At 37.0% G+C, this 8,164-nt stretch overlaps 1 long non-coding RNA gene across 2 annotated transcripts in view; it reads left to right on the top strand.

Annotated features, from left to right (window-relative positions):
- The first annotated feature begins 2,144 nt into the window (after positions 1-2,144).
- The window catches only part of LOC309615959, a 278,194-nt gene continuing 272,174 nt past the window's right edge, over positions 2,145-8,164 (top strand). For both annotated transcript variants that reach the window (XR_014237177.1, XR_014237178.1), the window contains exon 1: positions 2,145-2,890. This is a non-coding gene — a long non-coding RNA (uncharacterized lncRNA). The remainder of the gene's footprint in view (positions 2,891-8,164) is intronic.

Below are 8,164 nucleotides of genomic sequence, written 5' to 3'. Positions count from 1 at the left end.
AGACAGGCAGGAAATGTTAAGGCTGCTGCTGCCACCACCAAGAAGCCTGTGTGCGAGCACAGGTCACTATCCACAACGCCCCTCCTGGGAGCCTGTGCAGCCTGCCACTGCCAGGGTCCCGTGATCCAGGGACAACTTCCCCGGGAGAACGCATGGCGCGCCTCAGGCTGTTGCAGTGTCACGCAGGCCTCTGCTGCCGCAGGCTTGCCCGGCATTCCATACCCCTCCCTCCCCCCGGCCTGAGCGAGCAAGAGTCCCCAAATCAGCTGCTCCTTTAACCCTGTCCTGTCTGAGCGACCTCCACGCAGAGGCAGATACAAATCCAAAGCTGAAACCCGGGAGCTGTGCGAACAAAGAAGAGAAAGGGAAATTTCTCCCAGCAGCCTCAGAAGCAGCAGATTAAAGCTCCACAAACAACTTGATGTACCTGCATCTGTGGAATACCTGAATAGACAGTGAATCATCCCAAATTGAGGAGGTGGACTTTGGGAGCAAGATATATTATTTTTTCCCCTTTTCCTCTCTTTGTGAGTGTGTATGTATATGCTTCTGTGTGAGATTTTTTTCTGTATAGCTTTGCTTTCACCATTTATCCTAGGGTTCTGTCTGTCCATTTTTTTTTTTTTTTTTACTTAAACTTTTTTTTTCTTTTTTTCTTAATAATTATTTTTTATTTTATATTGTAATAAATTTATTTTATTTTACGTTACTTTATTATATTTTATCCCCTTTCTTTTTTTTTCTTTCTATTTTTTCTCCCTTTTATTCTGAGCCGTGTGGATGAAAGGCTCTTGGTGTTCCAGCCAGGCATGAGGTCTGTGAATCTGAAGTGGGAGAGAAAACTTCAGGACACTGGTCCACAAGAGACCTCCCAGCTCCATGTAATACCAAATGATGAAAATCTCCCAGAGATCTCCATCTCAACATCAAGACCCAGCTTCACTCAACGACCAGCAAGCTATAGTGCTGGACACACTATGCCAAACAACTAGCAAGACAGGAACACAACCCCATCCATTAGTAGAGAGGCTGCCTAAAATCATAGTAAGGCCACAGACACCCCAAAACACACCACCAGATGTGGACCTGCCCACCAGAAAGACAAGATCCAGCCTCATTCACCAGAACACAGGCACTAGTCCCCTCCACCAGGAAGCCTTCACAACCCATTGAACCAACCTTAGCCACTGGGGACAGACACCAAAACCAATGGGAACTACGAACCTGCAGCCTGTGAAAAGGAGACCCCAAACACAGTAAGATAAGCAAAATGAGAAGACAGAAAAACACACAGCAGATGAAAGAGCAAGGTAAAAACCTAACAGACCTAACAAATGAAGACGACATAAGCAGTCTACCTGAAAAAGAATTCAGAATAATAATAGTAAGATGATCCAAAATCTTGGAAATAGAATAGACAAAATGCAAGAAACATTTAACAAGGACCTAGAAGAACTAAAGAGGAACCAAGCAATGAAGAAAAACACAATAAATGAAATTAAAAATACTTTAGACAGGATCAATAGCAGAATAACTGAGGCAGAAGAACGGATAAGTGACCTGGAAGATAAAATAGTGGAAATAACTACTGCAGAGCAGAATAAAGAAAAAAGAATGAAAAGAACGAGGACAGTCTCAGCGGCCTCTGGGACAACATAAAATGCACCAACATTTGAATTATAGGGGTCCCAGAAGAAGAAGAGAAAAAGAAAAGGACTGAGAAAATATTTGAAGAGATTATAGTTGAAAACTTCCCTAATATGGGAAAGGAAATAGCTAATCAAGTCCTGGAAGCACAGAGAGTCCCACACAGGATAAATCCAAGGAGAAACACGCCAAGACACATATTAATCAAACTATCAGAAATTAAATATAAAGAAAACATATTAAAAGCAGCAAGGGGAAAACAACAAATAACACACAAGGGAATCCCCATAAGGTTAACAGCTGACTTTTCAGCAGAAACTCTGCAAGCCAGAAGGGAGTGACATGACATATTTAAAGTGATGAAGGAGAAAAACCTACAACCAAGATTACTCTACCCAGCAAGTATCTCATTCAGATTTGATGGAGAAATTAGAACCTTTACAGGCAAGCAAAAGCTGAGAGAGTTCAGCACCACAAAACCAGCTTTACAGCAAATGCTAAAGGAACTTCTCTAGGCAAGAAACACAAGAGAAGGAAAACACTGACAATAACAAACACAAAACATTTAAGAAAATAGGGAATAGGAACATACATATCGATAATTACCTTAAATATAAATGGATTAAATGTTCCTACCAAAAGACACAGACTGGCTGAATGGATACAAAAACAAAACCCATATATATGCTGTCTACAAGAGATACACTTCAGACTTAGGGACACATACAGACTGAAAGTTAGGGGATGGAAAAAGATATTCCATGCAAATGGAAATCAAAAGAAAGCTGGAGTAGCAATTCTCATATCAGACAAAATAGATTTAAAATAAATACTATTAGAAGAGCCAAAAAAGGACACTATATAATGATCAAGGGATCGATCCAAGAAGAAGATATAACAATTGTAAATACTTATGCACCCAACATAGGAGCACCTCAATACATAAGGCAAATACTAACAGCCATGAAAGGGGAAATCAACAATGACACAATCATAGTAGGGGACTTTAACACCCCACTTTCACCAATGGACAGATCCTCAAAAATGAAAATAAATAGGGAAACACAAGCTTTAAATGATACATTAAACAAGATGGACTTAATTGGTATTTGTAAGACATTCCACCCAAAAACAACAGAACACACATTTTTCTCAAGTCCTCATGGAACATTCTCTAAGATAGATCATATCCTGGGTCACAAATCAAGCCTTGGTAAATTTAAGAAAATTGAAATCGTATCAAGTATATTTTCCAACCACAGCGCTATGAGACTAGATATCAATTACAGGAAAGATCTGTAAAAAATACAAACACATGGAGGCTACACAATACACTACCTAATAACAAAGTGATCACTGAAGAAATCAAAGGAGAAAACAAAAAACACCTAGAAACAAATGACAGTGGAGACACGACGACCCAAAACCTATGGGATGCAGCAAAAGTAGTTCTCAGAGGGAAATTTATAGCAATACAACCCTACCTCAAGAAACAGGAAATATCTCGAATAAACAACCTAACCTTGCACCTAAAGCAATTAGAGAAAGAAGAACAAAAAAAACCCCAAAGTTAGCAGAAGGAAAGAAATCATAAAGAGCAGGTCAGAAATAAAAGAAAAAGAAATGAAGGAAACAGTAGCAACGATCAACAAAACTAAAAGCTGGTTCTTTGAGAAGATAAACAAAATTGATAAACCATTAGCCAGACTCATCAAGAGAAAAAGGGAGAAGACTCAAATCAATAGAATTAGAAATGAAAAAGGAGAAGTAACCACTGACACTGCAGAAATACAAAAGATCATGAGAGATTACTACAAGCAACTCTATGCCAATAAAATGGACAACCTGGAAGAAATGGACAGATTGTTAGAAATGCACAACCTGCCGAGACTGAACCTGGAAGAAACAGAAACTATGAACAGACCAATCACAAGCACTGAAATTGAAACTGTGATTAAAATCTTCCAACAAACAAAAGCCCAGGACCAGATCGCTTCACAGGTGAATTCTATCAAACATTTAGAGAAGAGCTAACACCTATCCTTCTCAAACTCTTCCAAAATATTGCAGAGAGAGGAACACTCCCCAACTCATTCTACGAGACCACCATCACCCTGATACCAAAACCAGACAAAGATGTCACAAAGAAAGAAAACTACAAGCCAATATCACTGATGAACATAGATGCAAAAATCCTCAACAAAATACTAGCAAACAGAATCCAACAGGACATTAAAAGGATCATACACCATTATCAAGTGGGGTTTAATCCAGGAATGCAAGGATTCTTCAATATACACAAAGCAATCCATGTGATACACCATGTTCACAAATTGAAGGAGAAAAACCATATGATCATCTCAATAGATGCAGAGAAAGCTTTCGACAAAATTCAACACCGATTTATGATAAAAGCCCTGCAGAAAGTAGGCATAGAGGGAACTTTCCTCAACATAATAAAGGCTATATATGACAAACCCACAGCCATAATCGTGCTCAATGGTGAAAAACGGAAACCATTTCCACTAAGATCAGGAACAAGACAAGGTTGCCCACTCTCACCACTATTATTCAACATAGTTTTGGAAGTGTTAGCCACAGCAGTCAGAGAAGAAAAAGAAATAAAAGGAATCCAAATCGGAAAAGAAGAAATAAAGCTGTCACTGTTTGCAGATGACATGATAGTATACATAAAGAATCCTAAAGATGCTACCAGAAAATTACTAGATCTATGAATCTATGAATCATAGTCATCAGTGATGAATCTATAATCTATGAATTTGGTAAAGTAGCAGGATACAAAATTAATGCACAGAAATCTCTTGCATTCCTATACACTAATGATGAAAAATCTGAAAGTAAAATTAAGAAAACACTCCCATTTACCACTGCAACAAAGAGAATAAAATATCTAGGAATAAACCTACCTAAGGAGACAAAAGACCTGTATGCAGAAAATTATAAGACACTGATGAAAGACATTAAAGATTATGCAAATGGATGGAGAGATATGCCATGTTCTTGGATTGGAAGAATCAACATTGTGAAAATGACTCTGTTCCCCAAAGCAATCTACAGATTCAATGCAATCCCTATCAAACTACCACTTGTATTTTTCACAGAACTAGAACAAAAAATTTCACAATTTGTATGGAAACAAAAAAGACACCGAATAGCCAAAGGAATCTTGAGAACGAAAAATGCAGCTGGAAGAAACAGGCTCCCTGACTTCAGACTATACTACAAAGCTACAGTATCAAGACAGTATGGTACTGGCACAAAAAAAGAAACATAGATCAATTGAAGAGGATAGAAAGCCCAGAGATAAACCCACGGACATATGGTCACCTTAATTTTCATAAAGGAGGCAAGCATATACAGTGGAGAAAAGACAGCCTCTTCAATATGTTGTGCTGGGAAAACTGGACAGGTACATGTAAAAGTATGATATTAGAACACTCCCTAACACCATACACAAAAATAAACTCCAAATGGATTAAAGACCTAAATGTAAGGCCAGACACTATCAAACCCTTAGAGGAAAACATAGACAGAAAACTGTATGACATAAATCACAGCAAGATCCTTTTTGACCCACCTCCTAGAGAAATGGAAATAAAAACAAAAATAAACAAATGGTTCCCAATGAAACTTAAAAGCTTTTGCACAGCAAAGGAAACCATAAACAAGACCAAAAGGCAACCCTCAGAATGGAGGAAATATTTGCAAATCGAGCAACTTACAAAGGATTAATCTCCAAGATGTACAAGCAGCTCATGCAGCTCAATAGCAATAAAAAAACAAACAACCCAATCCAAAAATGGGCAGAAGACCTAAATAGACATTTCTCCAAAGAAGATATATAGATTGCCAACAAACACATGAAAGAATGCTCAACATCATTAATCATTACAGAAATGCAAATCAAAACTACAATGAGATATCATCTCACACCGGTTAGAATGGGCATCATCAAAAAATCTAGAAACCAGAAATGCTGGAAAGGGTGTGGAGAAAAGGAAACACTCTTGCACTGTTGGTGGGAATATATGTTGATACAGCCACTATGGAGAACAGTATGGAGGTTCCTTACAAAACTAAAAATAGAACTACCATACGACCCAGCAATCCCACTACTGGGCATATACCCTGAGAAAACCATCATTCAAAAAGAGTCATGTACCAAAATGTTCATTGCAGCTCTATTTACAATAGCCAGGACATGGAAGCAACCTAAATGTCCATCATCAGATGAATAGATAAAGAAGATGTGGCACATATATACAATGGAATATTACTCAGCCATAAAAAGAAACGAAATGGAGTTATTTTTAGTGAGGTGGATGGAGTTAGAGTCTGTCACACAAAGTGAAGTAAGCCAGAAAGAGAAAAACAAATACAGTATGCTAACACATATATATGGAATCTAAGGGATAAAATAAAATGTCATGAAGAACCTATTGGCAAGACAGGAATAAAGACACAGACCTACTAGAGAATGGACTTGAGGATATGGGGAGGGGCAAGGGTTAGGTGTGACAAAGTGAGAGAGTGGCATGGACATATATACACTACCAAACGTAAAATAGCTAGTGGGAAGCAACTGCATAGCACAGGGAGATCAGCTCTGTGCTTTGTGACCACCTAGAGGGGTGAGATAGGGAGGGTGGGAGGGAGAGAGATGCAAGAGGGAAGAGATATGGGAACATATGTATATGTATAACTGATTCACTTTGTTATAAAGCAGAAACTAACACACCAGTGTATAGCAATTATACTCCAATAAAAAGGTTATTAAAAAAAAAAGAAGAAATCTCAAGCATACATAATAACTCTATATCTTAAGGAACTATAAAAAGAACAAACTAAACTCAATGTTAGCAGGAAGGAGTTAATAAAATGAGAACAGAAATAAAATAAAAACAGTAGAAAATCAGCAAAACACAGAGTTGTATGTTTTTTAAACATAAAAAAGTTGGAAATCCTGCCTCTTGTGACAATATGGATGGAGTTTGAGGGCATTATGAAATAAGTGAGATAGAGAATGATAAGTATTGTATGTTCTCACATATATGTGGAATCTAAAATAGTTGAACTCATAGAAGCAAAAACTAGAACAGTGGTTGCAGGGCCTGCAGGGTGAGGGAAATAGAAAGATGCTGGTCAAAGGATACAAAGTTTCATTTCTGCAAGGCGAATAAGTTCTGGAGATCTAATGTATAGTGTGGTAACTATAGTTAATGATACTGAATTTATTATTGAAATTTGCTAGAAGTATAGGTCTTGATTATTCTTATCACACACACACACACACATACACACAAACGGTAATTATTGAAGGGATGGATATTGTTTATTAGCTTGATTGTAGTAATCATTTCACAATGGATACATATATCAAAACATCATTATGTACTCCTTAAACATATACAATATTTGTTAATTATACCTCAATGAAGAAAAATAAAGTTTTGAAACTTTTTAATGGAACCTATGTCAATAATTCCAATGATTTCCTGCTGATAGTTTATAATGTCTAGTAGCTTATCCTTGTGTTATTTTCAGGACTGGCAAATATTAGATCTCAATTAATAGAAGCTAATAAATTAGTAAAAACTAATTAGTAAGACAAGCTAATGATAGCTATTGAATTACAGATATTATTTTTATTTTATTTCCAGGTACTATTGGTGCCATTTAGAAATTAATTAAAAGTAACCGAGACAGCATAAGGGAAGTTGCTATAGGTCACACAGCTGATAAGAGGCAAATCAGTTATTAAACTCAGTCAGGCTGCATAAGAACATACATTCAAAAACACTATTCTATGCTTCCCTAGAAAGGTAACTTACCACACTGAGCTATGTAGAGTTCTGTGAATCACCTGGACATACTGTCTGAGCAGCTTTGAATCTGCTGGGCTTTTAACAGTTTTTACAATATGAAAAAGTGGCCAAGTTAATAAATGTGAACTGGACTTTCTAGTCACTTTAACATGTATGATGTCACCCGAGATTTAACTGGCAGTATAGTTAAAGCTCTAGAACCAAACTACCTGAGTTTGAACCTCAGATTCTTCATTTTTTAGCTATTTCATTTTGATCAATTTGCTTAAACTCTCTGTGACCAGTTGTCTCAGCTTTATTGGAGACAATAAGAGTAGCAAACTCAGATCTCATAGAATTATACTAAGCATTTAATTTATAGTCAATACAGTTAAAACAGTGCTGGCAACCTAGTAAGCATCAATTTATGAAGGCTATTTACAGTTTATACTCTAGACATAAAAATCATCCTAAAATCTTAGTCTCTAAAGCAAGTATTATTCAGTCTTTGCAGAACGTCTTTAGAAACTAGTCCATCTCATCTTAGATTGCATGTTTTTCTGCACAATTTTTAACCTATGAGAAGATTCACAGTGATTTTGGAGGTCCTTTCCATTAATAGCTTTGATCGTATAGTTATAGTTATTCCCTGCCTTCCTCTCACCATGATCAAGTCCACTCTCATATATATA

This window comes from Balaenoptera borealis (assembly GCF_965194805.1).
Source record: "Balaenoptera borealis genome assembly, chromosome: 18".
NCBI lineage: Eukaryota > Metazoa > Chordata > Mammalia > Artiodactyla > Balaenopteridae > Balaenoptera > Balaenoptera borealis.
Note: the sequence above shows the minus strand (reverse complement) of the source record. Positions and strands in the feature narration are given on the sequence as shown.